Below are 15,737 nucleotides of genomic sequence, written 5' to 3'. Positions count from 1 at the left end.
TGGGATGTCCGTTTTGAGGGGTGTGCTCCTCGAAATTTTCAAATTTTTGCCAAATTCTCCAAGTGGCCCAAAAGGTGTCTAAACAGGCTTAAAATTGTGAAAAATGGATGCAGCAGGTCTTTAAACCCTAAAAAGTCAAAGAGAAAGGACATTAAATGCCACTTCCGGTTTTGGAAAATGCCAGATTCACAGCCAATTTATTGGCTGTTTGAAGCTCAAATCAACTCATTTTCACCCCTCCGGTAACCCCTTGGTAAAAAGAAGTTCCAACGAGTATAAAAATGCAATAAACATGGGGGGTCCATTTTGAGGGGTGTGCTCCTCGAAATTTTCAAATTTTTGCCAAATACTCCGAGTGGCCCAAAAGGTGTCTAAACAGGCTTAAAAATGTGAAAAAAGGATGCAGCAGGTCTTTAAACCCTAAAAAGTCAAAGAGAAAGGACATTAAATGCCACTTCCGGTTTTGGAAAATGCCAGATTCCCAGCCAATTTATTGGCTGTTTAAGGCTCAAATCAACTCATTTTCACCCCTCTGGTAACCCCTTGGTAAAAAGAAGTTCCAACGAGTATAAAAATGCAATAAAAATGGGGGGTCCATTTTGAGGGGTGTGCTCCTCGAAATTTTCAAATTTTTGCCAAATTCTCCGAGTGGCCCAAAAGGTGTCTAAAAAGGCTTAAAAATGTGAAAAATGGATGCAGCAGGTCTTTAAACCCTAAAAAGTCAAAGAGAAAGGACATTAAATGCCACTTCCGGTTTTGGAAAATGCCAGATTCCCAGCCAATTTATTGGCTGTTTAAAGCTCAAATCAACTCATTTTCATCCCTCTGGTAACCCCTTGGTAAAAAGAAGTTCCAACGAGTATAAAAATGCAATAAAAATGGGGGGTCCGTTTTGAGGGGTGTGCTCCTCGAAATTTTCAAATTTTTGCCAAATTCTCCAAGTGGCCCAAAAGGTGTCTAAACAGGCTTAAAATTGTGAAAAATGGATGCAGCAGGTCTTTAAACCCTAAAAAGTCAAAGAGAAAGGACATTAAATGCCACTTCCGGTTTTGGAAAATGCCAGATTCACAGCCAATTTATTGGCTGTTTAAGGCTCAAATCAACTCATTTTCACCCCTCTGGTAACCCCTTGGTAAAAAGAAGTTCCAACGAGTATAAAAATGCAATAAAAATGGGGGGTCCATTTTGAGGGGTGTGCTCCTCGAAATTTTCAAATTTTTGCCAAATTCTCCGAGTGGCCCAAAAGGTGTCTAAAAAGGCTTAAAAATGTGAAAAATGGATGCAGCAGGTCTTTAAACCCTAAAAAGTCAAAGAGAAAGGACATTAAATGCCACTTCCGGTTTTGGAAAATGCCAGTTTCCCAGCCAATTTATTGGCTGTTTGAAGCTCAAATCAACTCATTTTCACCCCTCCGGTAACCCCTTGGTAAAAAGAAGTTCCAACGAGTATAAAAATGCAATAAAAATGGGGGGTCCATTTTGAGGGGTGTGCTCCTCGAAATTTTAAAATTTTTGCCAAATTCTCCGAGTGGCCCAAAAGGTGTCTAAAAAGGCTTAAAAATGTGAAAAATGGATGCAGCAGGTCTTTAAACCCTAAAAAGTCAAAGAGAAAGGACATTAAATGCCATTTCCGGTTTTGGAAAATGCCAGTTTCCCAGCCAATTTATTGGCTGTTTAAAGCTCAAATCAACTCATTTTTCACCCCTCTGGTAACCCCTTGGTAAAAAGAAGTTCCAACGAGTATAAAAATGCAATAAAAATGGGGGGTCCATTTTGAGGGGTGTGCTCCTCGAAATTTTCAAATTTTTGCCAAATTCTCCGAGTGGCCCAAAAGGTGTCTAAACAGGCTTAAAAATGTGAAAAATGGATGCAGCAGGTCTTTAAACCCTAAAAAGTCAAAGAGAAAGGACATTAAATGCCACTTCCGGTTTTGGAAAATGCCAGTTTCCCAGCCAATTTATTGGCTGTTTAAAGCTCAAATCAACTCATTTTTCACCCCTCGGGTAACCCTTTGGAAAAAAGAAGTTCCAACGAGTATAAAAATACAATAAAAATGGGGGGTCAGTTTTGAGGGGTGTGCTCCTCGAAATTTTCAAATTTTTGCCAAATTCTCCGAGTGGCCCAAAAGGTGTCTAAACAGGCTTAAAAATGTGAAAAATGGATGCAGCAGGTCTTTAAACCCTAAAAAGTCAAAGAGAAAGGACATTAAATGCCACTTCCGGTTTTGGAAAATGCCAGATTCCCAGCCAATTTATTGGCTGTTTAAAGCTCAAATCAACTCATTTTCATCCCTCTGGTAACCCCTTGGTAAAAAGAAGTTCCAACGAGTATAAAAATGCAATAAAAATGGGGGGTCCGTTTTGAGGGGTGTGCTCCTCGAAATTTTCAAATTTTTGCCAAATTCTCCAAGTGGCCCAAAAGGTGTCTAAACAGGCTTAAAATTGTGAAAAATGGATGCAGCAGGTCTTTAAACCCTAAAAAGTCAAAGAGAAAGGACATTAAATGCCACTTCCGGTTTTGGAAAATGCCAGATTCACAGCCAATTTATTGGCTGTTTAAGGCTCAAATCAACTCATTTTCACCCCTCTGGTAACCCCTTGGTAAAAAGAAGTTCCAACGAGTATAAAAATGCAATAAAAATGGGGGGTCCATTTTGAGGGGTGTGCTCCTCGAAATTTTCAAATTTTTGCCAAATTCTCCGAGTGGCCCAAAAGGTGTCTAAAAAGGCTTAAAAATGTGAAAAATGGATGCAGCAGGTCTTTAAACCCTAAAAAGTCAAAGAGAAAGGACATTAAATGCCATTTCCGGTTTTGGAAAATGCCAGTTTCCCAGCCAATTTATTGGCTGTTTAAAGCTCAAATCAACTCATTTTTCACCCCTCTGGTAACCCCTTGGTAAAAAGAAGTTCCAACGAGTATAAAAATGCAATAAAAATGGGGGGTCCATTTTGAGGGGTGTGCTCCTCGAAATTTTAAAATTTTTGCCAAATTCTCCGAGTGGCCCAAAAGGTGTCTAAACAGGCTTAAAAATGTGAAAAATGGATGCAGCAGGTCTTTAAACCCTAAAAAGTCAAAGAGAAAGGACATTAAATGCCACTTCCGGTTTTGGAAAATGCCAGTTTCCCAGCCAATTTATTGGCTGTTTAAAGCTCAAATCAACTCATTTTTCACCCCTCGGGTAACCCTTTGGAAAAAAGAAGTTCCAACGAGTATAAAAATACAATAAAAATGGGGGGTCAGTTTTGAGGGGTGTGCTCCTCGAAATTTTCAAATTTTTGCCAAATTCTCCGAGTGGCCCAAAAGGTGTCTAAACAGGCTTAAAAATGTGAAAAATGGATGCAGCAGGTCTTTAAACCCTAAAAAGTCAAAGAGAAAGGACATTAAATGCCACTTCCGGTTTTGGAAAATGCCAGATTCCCAGCCAATTTATTGGCTGTTTAAAGCTCAAATCAACTCATTTTCATCCCTCTGGTAACCCCTTGGTAAAAAGAAGTTCCAACGAGTATAAAAATGCAATAAAAATGGGGGGTCCGTTTTGAGGGGTGTGCTCCTCGAAATTTTCAAATTTTTGCCAAATTCTCCAAGTGGCCCAAAAGGTGTCTAAACAGGCTTAAAATTGTGAAAAATGGATGCAGCAGGTCTTTAAACCCTAAAAAGTCAAAGAGAAAGGACATTAAATGCCACTTCCGGTTTTGGAAAATGCCAGATTCACAGCCAATTTATTGGCTGTTTAAGGCTCAAATCAACTCATTTTCACCCCTCTGGTAACCCCTTGGTAAAAAGAAGTTCCAACGAGTATAAAAATGCAATAAAAATGGGGGGTCCATTTTGAGGGGTGTGCTCCTCGAAATTTTCAAATTTTTGCCAAATTCTCCGAGTGGCCCAAAAGGTGTCTAAAAAGGCTTAAAAATGTGAAAAATGGATGCAGCAGGTCTTTAAACCCTAAAAAGTCAAAGAGAAAGGACATTAAATGCCACTTCCGGTTTTGGAAAATGCCAGTTTCCCAGCCAATTTATTGGCTGTTTGAAGCTCAAATCAACTCATTTTCACCCCTCCGGTAACCCCTTGGTAAAAAGAAGTTCCAACGAGTATAAAAATGCAATAAAAATGGGGGGTCCATTTTGAGGGGTGTGCTCCTCGAAATTTTAAAATTTTTGCCAAATTCTCCGAGTGGCCCAAAAGGTGTCTAAAAAGGCTTAAAAATGTGAAAAATGGATGCAGCAGGTCTTTAAACCCTAAAAAGTCAAAGAGAAAGGACATTAAATGCCATTTCCGGTTTTGGAAAATGCCAGTTTCCCAGCCAATTTATTGGCTGTTTAAAGCTCAAATCAACTCATTTTTCACCCCTCTGGTAACCCCTTGGTAAAAAGAAGTTCCAACGAGTATAAAAATGCAATAAAAATGGGGGGTCCATTTTGAGGGGTGTGCTCCTCGAAATTTTCAAATTTTTGCCAAATTCTCCGAGTGGCCCAAAAGGTGTCTAAACAGGCTTAAAAATGTGAAAAATGGATGCAGCAGGTCTTTAAACCCTAAAAAGTCAAAGAGAAAGGACATTAAATGCCACTTCCGGTTTTGGAAAATGCCAGTTTCCCAGCCAATTTATTGGCTGTTTAAAGCTCAAATCAACTCATTTTTCACCCCTCGGGTAACCCTTTGGAAAAAAGAAGTTCCAACGAGTATAAAAATACAATAAAAATGGGGGGTCAGTTTTGAGGGGTGTGCTCCTCGAAATTTTCAAATTTTTGCCAAATTCTCCGAGTGGCCCAAAAGGTGTCTAAACAGGCTTAAAAATGTGAAAAATGGATGCAGCAGGTCTTTAAACCCTAAAAAGTCAAAGAGAAAGGACATTAAATGCCACTTCCGGTTTTGGAAAATGCCAGATTCCCAGCCAATTTATTGGCTGTTTAAAGCTCAAATCAACTCATTTTCATCCCTCTGGTAACCCCTTGGTAAAAAGAAGTTCCAACGAGTATAAAAATGCAATAAAAATGGGGGGTCCGTTTTGAGGGGTGTGCTCCTCGAAATTTTCAAATTTTTGCCAAATTCTCCAAGTGGCCCAAAAGGTGTCTAAACAGGCTTAAAATTGTGAAAAATGGATGCAGCAGGTCTTTAAACCCTAAAAAGTCAAAGAGAAAGGACATTAAATGCCACTTCCGGTTTTGGAAAATGCCAGATTCACAGCCAATTTATTGGCTGTTTAAGGCTCAAATCAACTCATTTTCACCCCTCTGGTAACCCCTTGGTAAAAAGAAGTTCCAACGAGTATAAAAATGCAATAAAAATGGGGGGTCCATTTTGAGGGGTGTGCTCCTCGAAATTTTCAAATTTTTGCCAAATTCTCCGAGTGGCCCAAAAGGTGTCTAAAAAGGCTTAAAAATGTGAAAAATGGATGCAGCAGGTCTTTAAACCCTAAAAAGTCAAAGAGAAAGGACATTAAATGCCACTTCCGGTTTTGGAAAATGCCAGATTCCCAGCCAATTTATTGGCTGTTTAAAGCTCAAATCAACTCATTTTCATCCCTCTGGTAACCCCTTGGTAAAAAGAAGTTCCAACGAGTATAAAAATGCAATAAAAATGGGGGGTCCGTTTTGAGGGGTGTGCTCCTCGAAATTTTCAAATTTTTGCCAAATTCTCCAAGTGGCCCAAAAGGTGTCTAAACAGGCTTAAAATTGTGAAAAATGGATGCAGCAGGTCTTTAAACCCTAAAAAGTCAAAGAGAAAGGACATTAAATGCCACTTCCGGTTTTGGAAAATGCCAGATTCACAGCCAATTTATTGGCTGTTTAAGGCTCAAATCAACTCATTTTCACCCCTCTGGTAACCCCTTGGTAAAAAGAAGTTCCAACGAGTATAAAAATGCAATAAAAATGGGGGGTCCATTTTGAGGGGTGTGCTCCTCGAAATTTTCAAATTTTTGCCAAATTCTCCGAGTGGCCCAAAAGGTGTCTAAAAAGGCTTAAAAATGTGAAAAATGGATGCAGCAGGTCTTTAAACCCTAAAAAGTCAAAGAGAAAGGACATTAAATGCCATTTCCGGTTTTGGAAAATGCCAGTTTCCCAGCCAATTTATTGGCTGTTTAAAGCTCAAATCAACTCATTTTTCACCCCTCTGGTAACCCCTTGGCAAAAAGAAGTTCCAACGAGTATAAAAATGCAATAAAAATGGGGGGTCCATTTTGAGGGGTGTGCTCCTCGAAATTTTCAAATTTTTGCCAAATTCTCCGAGTGGCCCAAAAGGTGTCTAAACAGGCTTAAAAATGTGAAAAATGGATGCAGCAGGTCTTTAAACCCTAAAAAGTCAAAGAGAAAGGACATTAAATGCCACTTCCGGTTTTGGAAAATGCCAGTTTCCCAGCCAATTTATTGGCTGTTTAAAGCTCAAATCAACTCATTTTTCACCCCTCGGGTAACCCTTTGGAAAAAAGAAGTTCCAACGAGTATAAAAATACAATAAAAATGGGGGGTCAGTTTTGAGGGGTGTGCTCCTCGAAATTTTCAAATTTTTGCCAAATTCTCCGAGTGGCCCAAAAGGTGTCTAAACAGGCTTAAAAATGTGAAAAATGGATGCAGCAGGTCTTTAAACCCTAAAAAGTCAAAGAGAAAGGACATTAAATGCCACTTCCGGTTTTGGAAAATGCCAGATTCCCAGCCAATTTATTGGCTGTTTAAAGCTCAAATCAACTCATTTTCATCCCTCTGGTAACCCCTTGGTAAAAAGAAGTTCCAACGAGTATAAAAATGCAATAAAAATGGGGGGTCCGTTTTGAGGGGTGTGCTCCTCGAAATTTTCAAATTTTTGCCAAATTCTCCAAGTGGCCCAAAAGGTGTCTAAACAGGCTTAATATTGTGAAAAATGGATGCAGCAGGTCTTTAAACCCTAAAAAGTCAAAGAGAAAGGACATTAAATGCCACTTCCGGTTTTGGAAAATGCCAGATTCACAGCCAATTTATTGGCTGTTTAAGGCTCAAATCAACTCATTTTCACCCCTCTGGTAACCCCTTGGTAAAAAGAAGTTCCAACGAGTATAAAAATGCAATAAAAATGGGGTTCCATTTTGAGGGGTGTGCTCCTCGAAATTTTCAAATTTTTGCCAAATTCTCCGAGTGGCCCAAAAGGTGTCTAAAAAGGCTTAAAAATGTGAAAAATGGATGCAGCAGGTCTTTAAACCCTAAAAAGTCAAAGAGAAAGGACATTAAATGCCACTTCCGGTTTTGGAAAATGCCAGATTCCCAGCCAATTTATTGGCTGTTTAAGGCTCAAATCAACTCATTTTCACCCCTCTGGTAACCCCTTGGTAAAAAGAAGTTCCAACGAGTATAAAAATGCAATAAAAATGGGGGGTCCATTTTGAGGGGTGTGCTCCTCGAAATTTTCAAATTTTTGCCAAATTCTCCGAGTGGCCCAAAAGGTGTCTAAAAAGGCTTAAAAATGTGAAAAATGGATGCAGCAGGTCTTTAAACCCTAAAAAGTCAAAGAGAAAGGACATTAAATGCCACTTCCGGTTTTGGAAAATGCCAGTTTCCCAGCCAATTTATTGGCTGTTTAAAGCTCAAATCAACTCATTTTTCACCCCTCTGGTAACCCCTTGGAAAAAAGAAGTTCCAACGAGTATAAAAATGCAATAAAAATGGGGGGTCCGTTTTGAGGGGTGTGCTCCTCGAAATTTTCAAATTTTTGCCAAATTCTCCAAGTGGCCCAAAAGGTGTCTAAACAGGCTTAAAATTGTGAAAAATGGATGCAGCAGGTCTTTAAACCCTAAAAAGTCAAAGAGAAAGGACATTAAATGCCATTTCCGGTTTTGGAAAATGCCAGTTTCCCAGCCAATTTATTGGCTGTTTAAAGCTCAAATCAACTCATTTTTCACCCCTCTGGTAACCCCTTGGTAAAAAGAAGTTCAAACGAGTATAAAAATGCAATAAAAATGGGGGGTCCATTTTGAGGGGTGTGCTCCTCGAAATTTTCAAATTTTTGCCAAATACTCCGAGTGGCCCAAAAGGTGTCTAAACAGGCTTAAAAATGTGAAAAAAGGATGCAGCAGGTCTTTAAACCCTAAAAAGTCAAAGAGAAAGGACATTAAATGCCACTTCCGGTTTTGGAAAATGTCAGATTCCCAGCCAATTTATTGGCTGTTTAAGGCTCAAATCAACTCATTTTCACCCCTCTGGTAACCCCTTGGTAAAAAGAAGTTGCAACGAGTATAAAAATGCAATAAAAATGGGGGGTCCATTTTGAGGGGTGTGCTCCTCGAAATTTTCAAATTTTTGCCAAATTCTCCGAGTGGCCCAAAAGGTGTCTAAACAGGCTTAAAATTGTGAAAAATGGATGCAGCAGGTCTTTAAACCCTAAAAAGTCAAAGAGAAAGGACATTAAATGCCACTTCCGGTTTTGGAAAATGCCAGATTCACAGCCAATTTATTGGCTGTTTAAGGCTCAAATCAACTCATTTTCACCCCTCTGGTAACCCCTTGGTAAAAAGAAGTTCCAACGAGTATAAAAATGCAATAAAAATGGGGGGTCCATTTTGAGGGGTGTGCTCCTCGAAATTTTCAAATTTTTGCCAAATTCTCCGAGTGGCCCAAAAGGTGTCTAAAAAGGCTTAAAAATGTGAAAAATGGATGCAGCAGGTCTTTAAACCCTAAAAAGTCAAAGAGAAAGGACATTAAATGCCACTTCCGGTTTTGGAAAATGCCAGATTCCCAGCCAATTTATTGGCTGTTTAAGGCTCAAATCAACTCATTTTCACCCCTCTGGTAACCCCTTGGTAAAAAGAAGTTCCAACGAGTATAAAAATGCAATAAAAATGGGGGGTCCATTTTGAGGGGTGTGCTCCTCGAAATTTTCAAATTTTTGCCAAATTCTCCGAGTGGCCCAAAAGGTGTCTAAAAAGGCTTAAAAATGTGAAAAATGGATGCAGCAGGTCTTTAAACCCTAAAAAGTCAAAGAGAAAGGACATTAAATGCCACTTCCGGTTTTGGAAAATGCCAGTTTCCCAGCCAATTTATTGGCTGTTTGAAGCTCAAATCAACTCATTTTCACCTCTCTGGTAACCCCTTGGTAAAAAGAAGTTCCAATGAGTATAAAAATGCAATAAAAATGGGGGGTCCATTTTGAGGGGTGTGCTCCTCGAAATTTTCAAATTTTTGCCAAATTCTCCGAGTGGCCCAAAAGGTGTCTAAAAAGGCTTAAAAATGTGAAAAATGGATGCAGCAGGTCTTTAAACCCTAAAAAGTCAAAGAGAAAGGACATTAAATGCCATTTCCGGTTTTGGAAAATGCCAGTTTCCCAGCCAATTTATTGGCTGTTTAAAGCTCAAATCAACTCATTTTTCACCCCTCGGGTAACCCTTTGGAAAAAAGAAGTTCCAACGAGTATAAAAATACAATAAAAATGGGGGGTCAGTTTTGAGGGGTGTGCTCCTCGAAATTTTCAAATTTTTGCCAAATTCTCCGAGTGGCCCAAAAGGTGTCTAAACAGGCTTAAAAATGTGAAAAATGGATGCAGCAGGTCTTTAAACCCTAAAAAGTCAAAGAGAAAGGACATTAAATGCCACTTCCGGTTTTAGAAAATGCCAGATTCCCAGCCAATTTATTGGCTGTTTAAAGCTCAAATCAACTCATTTTCACCCCTCTGGTAACCCCTTGGTAAAAAGAAGTTCCAACGAGTATAAAAATGCAATAAAAATGGGGGGTCCGTTTTGAGGGGTGTGCTCCTCGAAATTTTCAAATTTTTGCCAAATTCTCCAAGTGGCCCAAAAGGTGTCTAAACAGGCTTAAAATTGTGAAAAATGGATGCAGCAGGTCTTTAAACCCTAAAAAGTCAAAGAGAAAGGACATTAAATGCCACTTCCGGTTTTGGAAAATGCCAGATTCACAGCCAATTTATTGGCTGTTTAAGGCTCAAATCAACTCATTTTCACCCCTCTGGTAACCCCTTGGTAAAAAGAAGTTCCAACGAGTATAAAAATGCAATAAAAATGGGGGGTCCATTTTGAGGGGTGTGCTCCTCGAAATTTTCAAATTTTTGTCAAATTCTCCGAGTGGCCCAAAAGGTGTCTAAAAAGGCTTAAAAATGTGAAAAATGGATGCAGCAGGTCTTTAAACCCTAAAAAGTCAAAGAGAAAGGACATTAAATGCCACTTCCGGTTTTGGAAAATGCCAGTTTCCCAGCCAATTTATTGGCTGTTTGAAGCTCAAATCAACTCATTTTCACCCCTCCGGTAACCCCTTGGTAAAAAGAAGTTCCAACGAGTATAAAAATGCAATAAAAATGGGGGGTCCATTTTGAGGGGTGTGCTCCTCGAAATTTTCAAATTTTTGCCAAATTCTCCGAGTGGCCCAAAAGGTGTCTAAAAAGGCTTAAAAATGTGAAAAATGGATGCAGCAGGTCTTTAAACCCTAAAAAGTCAAAGAGAAAGGACATTAAATGCCATTTCCGGTTTTGGAAAATGCCAGTTTCCCAGCCAATTTATTGGCTGTTTAAAGCTCAAATCAACTCATTTTTCACCCCTCGAGTAACCCTTTGGAAAAAAGAAGTTCCAACGAGTATAAAAATACAATAAAAATGGGGGGTCAGTTTTGAGGGGTGTGCTCCTCGAAATTTTCAAATTTTTGCCAAATTCTCCGAGTGGCCCAAAAGGTGTCTAAACAGGCTTAAAAATGTGAAAAATGGATGCAGCAGGTCTTTAAACCCTAAAAAGTCAAAGAGAAAGGACATTAAATGCCACTTCCGGTTTTGGAAAATGCCAGATTCCCAGCCAATTTATTGGCTGTTTAAAGCTCAAATCAACTCATTTTCATCCCTCTGGTAACCCCTTGGTAAAAAGAAGTTCCAACGAGTATAAAAATGCAATAAAAATGGGGGGTCCGTTTTGAGGGGTGTGCTCCTCGAAATTTTCAAATTTTTGCCAAATTCTCCAAGTGGCCCAAAAGGTGTCTAAACAGGCTTAAAATTGTGAAAAATGGATGCAGCAGGTCTTTAAACCCTAAAAAGTCAAAGAGAAAGGACATTAAATGCCACTTCCGGTTTTGGAAAATGCCAGATTCACAGCCAATTTATTGGCTGTTTAAGGCTCAAATCAACTCATTTTCACCCCTCTGGTAACCCCTTGGTAAAAAGAAGTTCCAACGAGTATAAAAATGCAATAAAAATGGGGGGTCCATTTTGAGGGGTGTGCTCCTCGAAATTTTCAAATTTTTGCCAAATTCTCCGAGTGGCCCAAAAGGTGTCTAAAAAGGCTTAAAAATGTGAAAAATGGATGCAGCAGGTCTTTAAACCCTAAAAAGTCAAAGAGAAAGGACATTAAATGCCATTTCCGGTTTTGGAAAATGCCAGTTTCCCAGCCAATTTATTGGCTGTTTAAAGCTCAAATCAACTCATTTTTCACCCCTCTGGTAACCCCTTGGTAAAAAGAAGTTCCAACGAGTATAAAAATGCAATAAAAATGGGGGGTCCATTTTGAGGGGTGTGCTCCTCGAAATTTTCAAATTTTTGCCAAATTCTCCGAGTGGCCCAAAAGGTGTCTAAACAGGCTTAAAAATGTGAAAAATGGATGCAGCAGGTCTTTAAACCCTAAAAAGTCAAAGAGAAAGGACATTAAATGCCACTTCCGGTTTTGGAAAATGCCAGTTTCCCAGCCAATTTATTGGCTGTTTAAAGCTCAAATCAACTCATTTTTCACCCCTCGGGTAACCCTTTGGAAAAAAGAAGTTCCAACGAGTATAAAAATACAATAAAAATGGGGGGTCAGTTTTGAGGGGTGTGCTCCTCGAAATTTTCAAATTTTTGCCAAATTCTCCGAGTGGCCCAAAAGGTGTCTAAACAGGCTTAAAAATGTGAAAAATGGATGCAGCAGGTCTTTAAACCCTAAAAAGTCAAAGAGAAAGGACATTAAATGCCACTTCCGGTTTTGGAAAATGCCAGATTCCCAGCCAATTTATTGGCTGTTTAAAGCTCAAATCAACTCATTTTCATCCCTCTGGTAACCCCTTGGTAAAAAGAAGTTCCAACGAGTATAAAAATGCAATAAAAATGGGGGGTCCGTTTTGAGGGGTGTGCTCCTCGAAATTTTCAAATTTTTGCCAAATTCTCCAAGTGGCCCAAAAGGTGTCTAAACAGGCTTAAAATTGTGAAAAATTGATGCAGCAGGTCTTTAAACCCTAAAAAGTCAAAGAGAAAGGACATTAAATGCCACTTCCGGTTTTTGAAAATGCCAGTTTCCCAGCCAATTTATTGGCTGTTTAAAGCTCAAATCAACTTATTTTTCACCCCTCGGGTAACCCTTTGGAAAAAAGAAGTTCCAACGAGTATAAAATTACAATAAAAATGGGGGGTCAATTTTGAGGGGTGTGCTCCTCGAAATTTTCAAATTTTTGCCAAATTCTCCGAGTGGCCCAAAAGGTGTCTAAACAGGCTTACAAATGTGAAAAATGGATGCAGCAGGTCTTTAAACCCTAAAAAGTCAAAGAGAAAGGACATTAAATGCCACTTCCGGCTTTGGAAAATGCCAGATTCCCAGCCAATTTATTGGCTGTTTAAAGCTCAAATCAACTCATTTTCACCCCTCTGGTAACCCCTTGGTAAAAAGAAGTTCCAACGAGTATAAAAATGCAATAAAAATGGGGGGTCCATTTTGAGGGGTGTGCTCCTCGAAATTTTCAAATTTTTGCCAAATACTCCGAGTGGCCCAAAAGGTGTCTAAAAAGGCTTAAAAATGTGAAAAAAGGATGCAGCAGGTCTTTAAACCCTAAAAAGTCAAAGAGAAAGGACATTAAATGCCACTTCCGGTTTTGGAAAATGCCAGATTCCCAGCCAATTTATTGGCTGTTTAAGGCTCAAATCAACTCATTTTCACCCCTCTGGTAACCCCTTGGTAAAAAGAAGTTCCAACGAGTATAAAAATGCAATAAAAATGGGGGGTCCATTTTGAGGGGTGTGCTCCTCGAAATTTTCAAATTTTTGCCAAATTCTCAGAGTGGCCCAAAAGGTGTCTAAAAAGGCTTAAAAATGTGAAAAATGGATGCAGCAGGTCTTTAAACCCTAAAAAGTCAAAGAGAAAGGACATTAAATGCCATTTCCGGTTTTGGAAAATGCCAGTTTCCCAGCCAATTTATTGGCTGTTTAAAGCTCAAATCAACTCATTTTCACCCCTCTGGTAACCCCTTGGTAAAAAGAAGTTCCAACGAGTATAAAAATGCAATAAAAATGGGGGGTCCGTTTTGAGGGGTGTGCTCCTCGAAATTTTCAAATTTTTGCCAAATTCTCCGAGTGGCCCAAAAGGTGTCTAAACAGGCTTAAAATTGTGAAAAATGGATGCAGCAGGTCTTTAAACCCTAAAAAGTCAAAGAGAAAGGACATTAAAAGCCACTTCCGGTTTTGGAAAATGCCAGATTCCCAGCCAATTTATTGGCTGTTTAAGGCTCAAATCAACTCATTTTCACCCCTCTGGTAACCCCTTGGTAAAAAGAAGTTCCAACGAGTATAAAAATGCAATAAAAATGGGGGGTCCATTTTGAGGGGTGTGCTCCTCGAAATTTTCAAATTTTTGCCAAATTCTCAGAGTGGCCCAAAAGGTGTCTAAAAAGGCTTAAAAATGTGAAAAATGGATGCATTAGGTCTTTAAACCCTAAAAAGTCAAAGAGAAAGGACATTAAATGCCACTTCCGGTTTTGGAAAATGCCAGTTTCCCAGCCAATTTATTGGCTGTTTGAAGCTCAAATCAACTCATTTTCACCCCTCTGGTAACCCCTTGGTAAAAAGAAGTTCCAACGAGTATAAAAATGCAATAAAAAGGGGGGGTCCATTTTGAGGGGTGTGCTCCTCGAAATTTTCAAATTTTTGCCAAATACTCCGAGTGGCCCAAAAGGTGTCTAAACAGGCTTAAAAATGTGAAAAAAGGATGCAGCAGGTCTTTAAACCCTAAAAAGTCAAAGAGAAAGGACATTAAATGCCACTTCCGGTTTTGGAAAATGCCAGATTCCCAGCCAATTTATTGGCTGTTTAAAGCTCAAATCAACTCATTTTCACCCCTCTGGTAACCCCTTGGTAAAAAGAAGTTCCAACGAGTATAAAAATGCAATAAAAATGGGGGGTCCATTTTGAGGGGTGTGCTCCTCGAAATTTTCAAATTTTTGCCAAATTCTCCGAGTGGCCCAAAAGGTGTCTAAAAAGGCTTAAAAATGTGAAAAATGGATGCAGCAGGTCTTTAAACCCTAAAAAGTCAAAGAGAAAGGACATTAAATGCCACTTCCGGTTTTGGAAAATGCCAGTTTCCCAGCCAATTTATTGGCTGTTTGAAGCTCAAATCAACTCATTTTCACCTCTCTGGTAACCCCTTGGTAAAAAGAAGTTCCAATGAGTATAAAAATGCAATAAAAATGGGGGGTCCATTTTGAGGGGTGTGCTCCTCGAAATTTTCAAATTTTTGCCAAATTCTCCGAGTGGCCCAAAAGGTGTCTAAAAAGGCTTAAAAATGTGAAAAATGGATGCAGCAGGTCTTTAAACCCTAAAAAGTCAAAGAGAAAGGACATTAAATGCCATTTCCGGTTTTGGAAAATGCCAGTTTCCCAGCCAATTTATTGGCTGTTTAAAGCTCAAATCAACTCATTTTTCACCCCTCGGGTAACCCTTTGGAAAAAAGAAGTTCCAACGAGTATAAAAATACAATAAAAATGGGGGGTCAGTTTTGAGGGGTGTGCTCCTCGAAATTTTCAAATTTTTGCCAAATTCTCCGAGTGGCCCAAAAGGTGTCTAAACAGGCTTAAAAATGTGAAAAATGGATGCAGCAGGTCTTTAAACCCTAAAAAGTCAAAGAGAAAGGACATTAAATGCCACTTCCGGTTTTAGAAAATGCCAGATTCCCAGCCAATTTATTGGCTGTTTAAAGCTCAAATCAACTCATTTTCACCCCTCTGGTAACCCCTTGGTAAAAAGAAGTTCCAACGAGTATAAAAATGCAATAAAAATGGGGGGTCCGTTTTGAGGGGTGTGCTCCTCGAAATTTTCAAATTTTTGCCAAATTCTCCAAGTGGCCCAAAAGGTGTCTAAACAGGCTTAAAATTGTGAAAAATGGATGCAGCAGGTCTTTAAACCCTAAAAAGTCAAAGAGAAAGGACATTAAATGCCACTTCCGGTTTTGGAAAATGCCAGATTCACAGCCAATTTATTGGCTGTTTAAGGCTCAAATCAACTCATTTTCACCCCTCTGGTAACCCCTTGGTAAAAAGAAGTTCCAACGAGTATAAAAATGCAATAAAAATGGGGGGTCCATTTTGAGGGGTGTGCTCCTCGAAATTTTCAAATTTTTGTCAAATTCTCCGAGTGGCCCAAAAGGTGTCTAAAAAGGCTTAAAAATGTGAAAAATGGATGCAGCAGGTCTTTAAACCCTAAAAAGTCAAAGAGAAAGGACATTAAATGCCACTTCCGGTTTTGGAAAATGCCAGTTTCCCAGCCAATTTATTGGCTGTTTGAAGCTCAAATCAACTCATTTTCACCCCTCCGGTAACCCCTTGGTAAAAAGAAGTTCCAACGAGTATAAAAATGCAATAAAAATGGGGGGTCCATTTTGAGGGGTGTGCTCCTCGAAATTTTCAAATTTTTGCCAAATTCTCCGAGTGGCCCAAAAGGTGTCTAAAAAGGCTTAAAAATGTGAAAAATGGATGCAGCAGGTCTTTAAACCCTAAAAAGTCAAAGAGAAAGGACATTAAATGCCATTTCCGGTTTTGGAAAATGCCAGTTTCCCAGC

The sequence above is a fragment of the Staurois parvus genome, unplaced genomic scaffold, assembly GCF_062004578.1.
Source record: "Staurois parvus isolate SC_StPar_1 unplaced genomic scaffold, SC_StPar_1.0 ptg000096l, whole genome shotgun sequence".
In the NCBI taxonomy this organism is placed as follows: domain Eukaryota; kingdom Metazoa; phylum Chordata; class Amphibia; order Anura; family Ranidae; genus Staurois; species Staurois parvus.
The sequence above is the reverse complement of the archived record's forward strand: the minus strand, read 5'-3'. Positions refer to the sequence as shown.